The sequence below is a fragment of the Nicotiana attenuata genome, unplaced genomic scaffold (assembly GCF_001879085.1).
Source record: "Nicotiana attenuata strain UT unplaced genomic scaffold, NIATTr2, whole genome shotgun sequence".
Taxonomy (NCBI): Eukaryota; Viridiplantae; Streptophyta; class Magnoliopsida; order Solanales; family Solanaceae; genus Nicotiana; species Nicotiana attenuata.
In genome coordinates, this window is record NW_017675142.1 from 47,006 (window position 1) to 57,186 (window position 10,181).

Here is a 10,181-nt window from a genome sequence, read left to right on the forward strand (position 1 = left end):
ATCTCTTGGTATCCCGCACCCTCAGTCCAGAATATCTCAAGTACAGGGGATCTCCCGGGAAGCCGTCCCGTAGTCCCAAATTAAACACACAACAACAACGATTCCTAAATCTCGGAACAATGCTAAAAATCAGGACACGAAGTAGTAAATTATAGCCTAACATGCTTCACAGAGTACAAATAGCACAGTTAAAGCAAATAAGCAGGTAAGCCAGCTAAACATGAGTCTCTAAGCTAGCACAGGTACAAACTTACAGTTAAAATGAACAAGTAAACAAGAAAGCTCAATTTAAATACTTCAAGTAGAAACGGATTTACAACAATTAGCTCAAGTACGCGCTCGTCACCTCACGTACGGGGCATTCAAATATTCAAGATCATATCCTAAGGGAAAAGGTCCCCCACACAAGGTTAGACAAGCCACTTACCTCGAACTGGCTCAAAATCAACTAGAAACCATGCCTTTGCCACGAGTATCCGATTCCAAATGGCCCAAATCTATTCAATACATTTACATATCATAAATAAAATCGCAAACAACTGGTTTTGCTATTTAATTCAAAGCTACGGCGTGAAATTAGGTAAAATAACCAAAATGCCCTTCAGGCCAACGTCTCGGAATCGAATAACTTTTACATTTTCAGAACCCTCGTACTCTCACGAGTCCAACCATATAAAAATCTCCCAAATCGGAGGTCAAATGCCCCCTCAAAACCCAATAGTTTGGTCTATGAACTTTCACCCAATTTTCATTCAAAATCCGAAATTTAAAGATGAAATCGTGATTAGATTAGTGGGTATTAAGCATAAGAGAGTAGAGAATCGTTACCCAATCGTTGCTCTTGAAAACCCCTCGAAATTTCTCCCAAATTCGAGCTCTCTAGCTTGAGTTTTGTTAAAAATGGCTAACCCTCGTTTTTGAAATGTTAAATACTGTCCAGACACTCAATGCATCGCGAACGCGGAGATTAGATCGCGTTCGCGGAGAAGAAAGATGGAAGATGTCAAATATGCTCTTCGCGATCGCGAGGAGTAGGATGCGAACGCGAAGGCCTGGGATTTTTAAAGCTACGCGAACGCGCGGCCTGTAACGCGATTGTGATTAAGGAAAAATGCTAAGGTCCAGAAGTTGTTCTACGCGAACGCGTGCAAGGGTTCGCGAACGCGAAGAACTGACTGGCATAGGTACGCGAACGCAATGAAGTTTATGCGAACGCGATGAAGAAACTGGCCTCCCTCCAAGATTACATTATGCGAACGCGAGAGGGAGGCCGCGATCGCGAAGAGGAAAAGTCTGCAACAGCTGAGTTCAGTTTTCTGCAATATTTTCCAACTCCAAAGTGCTCCGTTGAGCACCCGGAACGCACCCGAGGCCCCCGGGACCTCAACCAAACCTACGGACATATCCCATAACATCATTCAAACTTGTACCAATCCTTAAACCACCTAAAACAACGCCGGAAACACGAATTAATCAAGGATTCAAGCCTAAGAACTTCAAATTCTAACCAAACACGCTTTCGATCAAAAACCTACCCGAACCTCGTCCGAATGACCTGAAATTTTGCACACACATCCCAAATGACATGACGGAACTATTGCAACTTCCGGAATTCCAATTCGACCCTCGGATCAAAAACTCACTATCGGATCGGAAACTTCAAAAATCCAAACTTCGGCATTTCAAGCCTAAATGAGCTACGAGCCTCCAAAATACATTCCGAACACGCTCCCAACCCCGAAATCACCTAACGAAACCATCGGATTTCCCGAATTCCGAGGTCGTCTTCGCACTGTCTGATTACGGACCAGTTTTTCAACTCTTAAGTCTCATTTACGGGACTAAGTGTCCCAAAAACACTCCGAAATCCCAACACCGAACGTCTCGACAACAAAATAGCAGAAATGAATTTACGGGGAAGCAGTTATCGGGGATCGGGCGTAAATTCCAATACGACCGCGGGTCGTTACATCCTCCTACACTTAAGATTCGTTCGTCCTCGAACGAGCATAGAGAACATACCTGAAGTAGTGAAAAGATGAGGGTACTGGCTGCGCATATCCTACTCGGTCTCCCAAGTCGCCTCTTCGGCCGGCTGACCCCGCCACTGAACCTTCACTGAAGCGATGTTCTTTGACCTCAACTTCCTGACCTGACTGTCCAAAATAGCCACCGACTCCTCAACATAGGATAGATCCTTGTCCAGCTGGACTGAACTGAAATCCAACACATGCGACGGATCCCCGTGATATCTCCGGAGCATCGAAACATGAAATACCGGATGAACTCCGGCCAAACTGGGAGGTAAGGCAAGCTCATAGGCAACCTCCCCAACTCGTCTCAAGATCTCAAAAGGGCCAATAAACCTCGGACTCAACTTTCCTTTCTTCCCAAACCGCATGACGCCCTTCAAAGGCGAGACCCGAAGCAGAACCCGCTCACCAACCATATATGAAACATCACAGACCTTCTTGTCCACGTAACTCTTCTGTCTAGACTGGGCTGTACGGAGTCTGTCTTGAATCACCTTGACCTTCTCCAATGCATCCTGAACCATCTCTGTACCCAATAGTCTGGCCTCACCCGGCTCAAACCAACCCACCAGAGATCTACACCTCCTGCCATATAAAGCCTCATACGGCGCCATCTGAATGCTGGACTGATAACTGTTGTTATAAGCAAACTCCGCCAATGGCAGGAAATGATCCCAAGACCCTCCAAACTCAATCACGCACGCACGGAGCATGTCCTCAAGAATCTGAATAATGCGCTCGGACTGTCCGTCTGTCTGGGGGTGAAATGCTGTGCTCAACTCCACCCGAGTGCCTAACTCCTGCTGCACAGCTCTCCAGAACCTCGATGTAAACTGAGTACCTCTGTCCGAAATGATAGAAACTGGAATACCATGCAGACGGACGATCTCCCTGATATAAATCTCCGCCAACCGCTCCGATGAATAAGTGGTACACACAGGAATAAAATGAGCGGACTTGGTCAGCCGGTCCACAATAACCCAAATGGAATCAAACTTCTTCAAGGTCCGTGGAAGTCCCGACACGAAATCCATGGTGATGCGCTCCCACTTCCACTCCGGAATCTCTATCTGCTGAAGCAACCCACCCGGGCGCTGGTGCTCATACTTTACCTGCTGGCAGTTGAGGCATCTAAACACATAACCAACTATATCCTTCTTCATCCGCCTCCACCAGTAGTGCTGCCTCAGGTCCTGATACATCTTCGCGACACCCGGATGGATGGAATACGGCGAACTATGGGCCTCTGCTAGAATCATCTCTCGAAGACCATCAACATTGGGCACACAAATCTGGCCCTGCATCCTCAATACTCCATCATCTCCAATGGTCACATCTCTGGCATCCCCACGCTGGACCCTGTCCTGAAGGACAAGCAAATGAGGGTCATCATACTGCCGCTCCCTGATACGGTCAAATAGGGAAGACCGGGAAACCACACAGGCTAGAACCCGACTGGGCTCCGAAAGATCCAATCTCACGAACTGGCTGGCTAAGGCCTGAACATCCATCGCCATAGGCCTCTCTGAAGCTGGTAAATATGCCAAACTCCCCAAACTCTCCGCCCGGCGACTCAAGGCATCCGCCACCACATTGGCCTTGCTCGGGTGATATAGGATAGTGATGTCATAATCCTTCAGCAGCTCTAACCACCTCCTCTGACGCATATTGAGATCCTTTTGCTTGAGCAAGTGCTGCAAACTCCGATGATCAATATAGATCTCACAAGGCACTCCATATAGATAATGACGCCAGATCTTCAAGGCATGAACAGCTAACTCAAGGTCGTGGATAGGGTAATTTTTTTCATGTATCTTCAACTGTCTGGACGCGTAGGCAATCACCCTACTGTCCTGCACCAACACTGCTCCAAGGCCAACTCTCGAGGCGTCACAATAGACAGTATAAGACCCCGAACCGGTAGGCAACATCAAAATAGGGGCTGTAGTCAAAGCTGTCTTGAGCTTCTGAAAGCTCGCCTCACACTCCTCTGTCCACTGAAATGGGGCACCCTTCTGGGTCAATCTAGTCATAGGGGCAGCAATCAATGAAAATCCCTCCACGAAACGACGGTAGTAACCCGCCAAGCCAAGGAAGCTGCGAATCTCTGTAGCTGAGGACGGCCTGGGCCAACTCTACACGGCCTCTACCTTGCTCGGATCCACCCGAATACCCTCACTAGAAATCACATGGCCTAAGAATGCCACAGAACTCAGCCAAAACTCACATTTTGAGAACGTTGCATATAACTTTTTCTCCCTCAAGGTCTATAGCACGGTCCTCAGATGCTGCTCATGATCTTCCCGACTCCGGGAATACACCAGAATATCATCAATAAAAACAATCACGAACGAGTCAAAATATGGCCTGAACACACTGTGCATCAAATGCATGAAAGCTGCAGGGGCATTGGTCAGCCCAAATGACATAACAAGGAACTCGTAATGGCCATATCGAGTCCTGAAGGCAGTCTTCGGGATATCTGGCTCCCGAATCTTCAACTGATGGTAACCTGAGCGCAAGTCAATCTTAGAAAACACCTGTGCGCCCTGAAGCTGGTCAAACAGGTCATCAATGTGAGGCAAAGGATAATGGTTCTTCACTGTAACCTTGTTCAACTGGCGGTAGTCAATACACATGTGCATAGAACCATCCTTTTTCTTCACAAACAAAACAGGAGCACCCCACGGTGAAACACTGGGTCGAATAAAACCCTTACCAAGCAATTCCTGCAACTGATCCTTCAACTCCTTCAACTCAGGAGGAGCCATACGATACGGAGGAATGGAAATGGGCTGAGTGGCCGGCAACAGATCAATCCCAAAATCAATGTCCCTATCAGGCGGAATGCTTGGAAGATCAGCTGGAAATACATCGGGATAATCCCGTACCACTGGAACAGAATCAATAGAAGGGGTATCAACACTAACATCTCTCACATATGCCAAATACGCGGCACACCCCTTCTCAACCATGCACTGAGCTTTAAGAAAAGAAATAACTCTACTGGGAGTGTGATCTAAAGTACCACTCCACTCAACACGCGGAACACCTGGCATAGCCAGTGTCACGGTCTTGGCGTGACAATCCAGAATAGCAAAGTGGGGCGACAACCAGTCCATGCCCAAAATAATGTCAAAATCCACCATACCGAGTAATAATAAGTCTGCTCTGGTCTCAAAACCACGAATAGTAACCAAACATGACCGATAAATACGGTCCACAATAAGAGAATCTCCCACAGGAGTAGAAACATAAACGGGGGCACTCAAAGAATCCCGAGGCACACCCAAATGCGGAGCAAAGTAAGTAGACACATAATCGAATAGAACCGATGCCTCTCTGTGACAAACCAGTATAATACCTGTGATGACGGAGTCGAAGGCAACAGCCTCAGTGCGAGCAGGAATACAATAATATCTGGCCTGGCCCCTCTCGCGAGGGCGACCTCTATCTTCCCGACCTCCGCCCCTAGCTGGCTGGGCATGTGGGGTAGCAGCTGGAGATGTGACCATGGACTGAGAACCCTGAGGAGCACGCTGTGGCTGAGAAGTTTGTGGGGGCGCGCTCCTCCCAAGTCTGGGGCAATCCCTCACCAAGTGACGTGTATCACCACACTCGTAACAAGCTCTGGGAGGACGCGGTGGCTGTGACTGGCTGGGACTAGGCCTGCTGGACTGACCTCTGGAAACACCCCGCGCAGGAGGCGCGCTAGAAACTGGAGGTGCATAATAAGGCTCCTGAGGTGGAGGTGGAGCTGGAGTACTGCCGGCTGCTGGAAGAGCTGAATGTACAGGGTGACCCGAATAACCTCTGCTATAACGACCTGCTGATGGGGTACGGGCACCAGAGTAGTGACCCGACTCTCGAGACCTCTTGGCCTCCCTCTCTCCTCGCTCCCTGGCGAGCATACCCTCAATCCTCCTAGCAATGCTCACTACCTGCTGATAAGGAATGTCCATCTCCAACTCTCGAGCCATGCTAGATCTGATGGGTGGAATAAGACCCTCAATGAACCTGCGAACTCTCTCCCGAACTGTAGCAACCAAAGCCGGTGCGTGCCTGGCCAACCTGGTATAACGGATGGCATACTCTGAAACTGTCATAGCACCCTGATGCAAGTGCTCAAACTCTGCGCGCCATGAATCTCTGAGGCTCTGGGGAACAAACTCTCTCATAAACATGGCCGAGAACTGGGTCCAAGTCAGTGAAGCAGCCTCGACTGGACTGTCTATCTCATAAGTGCGCCACCAATCATAGGCGGCTCCCCGAAGCTGAAAAGCAGTGAAAGAAACCCCGCTGGACTCCACTATGCCCATAGTGCGAAGAATACGATGACACTCCTCTAGAAATCCCAAGGCATCGTCTGATGCTAATCCACTGAACACTGGGGGATCATACTTCTTGAACCTCTCAAGTCTGCGCTGCTCGTCCTCTGAAGCAGCTGACCCATCCTCGGGCTGAACTGGTGCTGCAGGCGGTGCCGGAATAATCTCGGGAGCCTGCTCAACCTGCACTCGCTGCTCAGGAGTGCGGACGGCGGGAGTCTGTGCTCCTCCCCCGGCCTGGGATGTGGCTGCAGCAATGGGAAGCAACCCTGCCTGAGACAAGGTGGTGTACATGCTCATGAACTGAGCCAAAGTCTCCTGGAGCGCTAGAGTAGTAGTGGCAGTAGTAGGTGTGCTAGGTGCCTGGGCTCCGGCTGGATCTGCTGGTGGTACCTCGCCGGCAGCTCGCGCAGGTGCTCTGGCTGCACCACGTGCGCGTCCTCGACCTCTCCCCCGGCCCCGGCCCCGGCCCCGGCCCCGGCCCCGGCCTCTGACGGCTGCAGTAGGGGGCGCGGGTGCCTGATCATCTCGAGTAGCACGTGTCCTCACCATCTGTGAGAGAATAGAAGTCAGAAGTTTAGAATTGATGTCCAAAAATATCGCACGACGAAGAATTCAAATGAAATGAAGATTTTTCCTAAACATTTACATAGCCCCTCGTAGATAAGTACACACGTCTCCGTACCGATCAGTGAGACCCTAATATACCGGCCTGTGTTCCGTGACTCCTATGAACCTAGAGCTCTCACGACCCCAGTTCACCCTTCATGAACATGTCGTGATGGCACCTAGTTCCTACAACTAGGTAAGCCTAACAGTGCGGAATAACAAATTAACATTTGTGGAATAATTAATTAAACAGAACATAAGAAAATAACAACTGTATATAAGGCCACTCGGCCTATACAACTCAAAAATATGCGGAAGTCTACAACTAAATCCCAAAACCCGAAAACTCACGGGAAACACAGGCTAATAGAATGTAGTAATCTGCTCTACACCAGAATGCCTAAATAACATGAAAGGAAAGAAAGGAACTATCTGCTAAAGCCGGAATAGAGTAGAGACTCCTGGTCTGCGGACGTAGCAGATATACCTCAAGTCTCAGCTAGGACTCTCCACCACGAGGATGATACGCCTGGGAGGAAGTACCTGGATCTGCACATGAAAAACAATGCACAGGAAGGGAATGAGTACACCACAGCGGTACTCAGTAAGTGCCAAGCCTAACCTCGGTTGGGTAGTGACGAGGAAGGTCAGGGCCTACTGAGATAAAACATAATAAATAATGAGATAACGGAAGCAGTTNTACCTGTAATGACGGAGTCGGAGGCAACAACCTCAGTGCGAGCAGGAATACAATAATATCTGGCCCGGCCCCTCTCGCGAGGACGACCTCTATCTCCCCGACCTCTGCCCTTAGCCGGCTGGGCAGGTGGGGTAGCAGCTGGAGCTGTGACCATGGCCTGAGAACCTTGAGGAGCACGCTGTGGCTGAGAAGTCTATGGGGGCGCGCTCCTCCCAAGTTTGGGGCAATCCCTCACCAAGTGACGTGTATCACCACACTCGTAACAAGCTCTGGGAGGACGCGGTGCCTGTGACTGACTAGGGCCAGGTCTACTGGACTGACCTCTGGAAGCACCCCGCGCAGGAGGCGCGCTAGAAACTAGAGGTGCATAATAAGGCTCCTGAGGTGTAGGTGGAGCTGGAGTACTGCCGGCGCTGAATGTACAGGGAGAGCCGAAAAACCTCTGCCATAACGACCTGCTGATGGGGTACGGGCACCAGAGTAGTGACCCGACTCTCGAGACCTCTTGGCCTCCCTCTCTCCTCGCTCCCTGGCGAGCATACCCTCAATCCTCCTAGCAATGCTCACTACCTGCTGATAAGGAATGTCCATCTCCAACTCTCGAGCCATGCTAGATCTGATGGGTGGAATAAGACCCTCAATGAACCTGCGAACTCTCTCCCGAACTGTAGCAACCAAAGCCGGTGCGTGCCTGGCCAACCTGGTATAACGGATGGCATACTCTGAAACTGTCATAGCACCCTGGCGCAAGTGCTCAAACTCTGCGCGCCATGAATCTCTGAGGCTCTGGGGAACAAACTCTCTCATAAACATGTCCGAGAACTGGGTCCAAGTCAGTGAAGCAGCCTCGACTGGACTGTCTATCTCATAAGTGCGCCACCAATCATAGGCAGCTCCCCAAAGCTGAAAAGCAATGAAAGAAACCCCGCTGGACTCCACTATGCCCATAGTGCGAAGAATACGATGACACTCCTCTAGAAATCCCAAGGCATCGTCTGATGCTAATCCACTGAACACTGGGGAATCATACTTCTTGAACCTCTCAAGCCTGCGCTGCTCGTCCTCTGAAGCAGCTGACCCATCCTCGGGCTGAACTGGTGCTGCAGGCGGTGCCGGAATAATTTCGGGAACCTGCTCAACCTGCACTCGCTGCTCAGGAGTGCGGACGGCGGGAGTCTGTGCTCCTCCCCCGGCCTGGGATGTGGCTGCAGCAATGGGAAGCAACCCCGCCTGAGCCAAGGTGGTGTACATGCTCATGAACTGAGCCAAAGTCTCCTGGAGCGCTGGAGTAGTAGTGGCAGTAGTAGGTGTGCCAGGTGCCTGGGCTCCGGCTGGATCTGCTGGTGGTACCTCGGCGGCAGCTCGCGTAGGTGCTCTGGCTGCACCACGTGCGTGTCCTCGACCTCTCCCCCGGCCCCGGCCTCTGACGGCTGCAGGAGGGGGCGCGGGTGCCTGATCATCACGAGTAGCACGTGTCCTCACCATCTGTGAGAGAATAGAAGTCAGCAGTTTAGAATCGATGTTCGAAATAACGCACGACAAGGAGTTCAAATGAAATGAAGATTTCTCCTAAACAGTTACATAGCCTCTCGTAGATAAGTACAGACGTCTCCGTACCGATCAGCGAGACTCTAATAAACCGGCCTGTGTTCCGTGACTCCTATGAACCTAGAGCTCTGATACCAACTTGTCACGACCCCAGTTCACCCTCCATGAATATTTCGTGATGGCACCTAGTTCCTACAACTAGGTAAGCCTAACAGAGCGGAATAACGAGTTAACATTTGCGGAATAATAAATTAAAACTGAACATACTGAAGTAACAACTGTATATATAAGGCCACTCAGCCTATACAACTCAAAATATGCGAAAGTCTATAACTAAATCCCAAAACCCGGAAACTCACGGAAAACACAGGCTAATAGAATGTAGTAAACTGCTCTACACCAGAATGTCTAAACAACATGAAAGGAAAGAAAAGGAACTATCTGCTAAAGCCGGAATAGAGTAGAGACTCCTGGTCTGCGAACGTAGCAGATATACCTCAAGTCTCAGCTAGGACTCTCCACCACGAGGATGATACGTCTGGGAGGAAGTACCTGGATCTGCACATGAAAAACATGCACAGGAAGGGCATGAGTACACCACAACGGTACTCAGTAAGTGCCAAGCCTAACCTCGGTTGGGTAGTGACGAGGAAGGTCAGGGCCCTACTAAGATAACATAATAAATAATGAGATAACAGAAATAGTTTAAATAAAGTCTACAGCGAGAATCTAAACCAGGTAAATAAGGAAGAACAGTAATAGAAAGCAAAGGTAACAATACACGAAAAACTGCCCTCACAAGGAATAGTAGCCGGGGGATCTCTTGGTATCCCGAGGATCTCTTAGTATCCTCAATAAGTAAGTCGGGGATCTCTTGGTATCCCAATATATATATAGAAACACATGTGCCAGGGATCTCTTGGTATCCCGCACCCTCAGTCCAGAATATCTCAAGTACAGGGG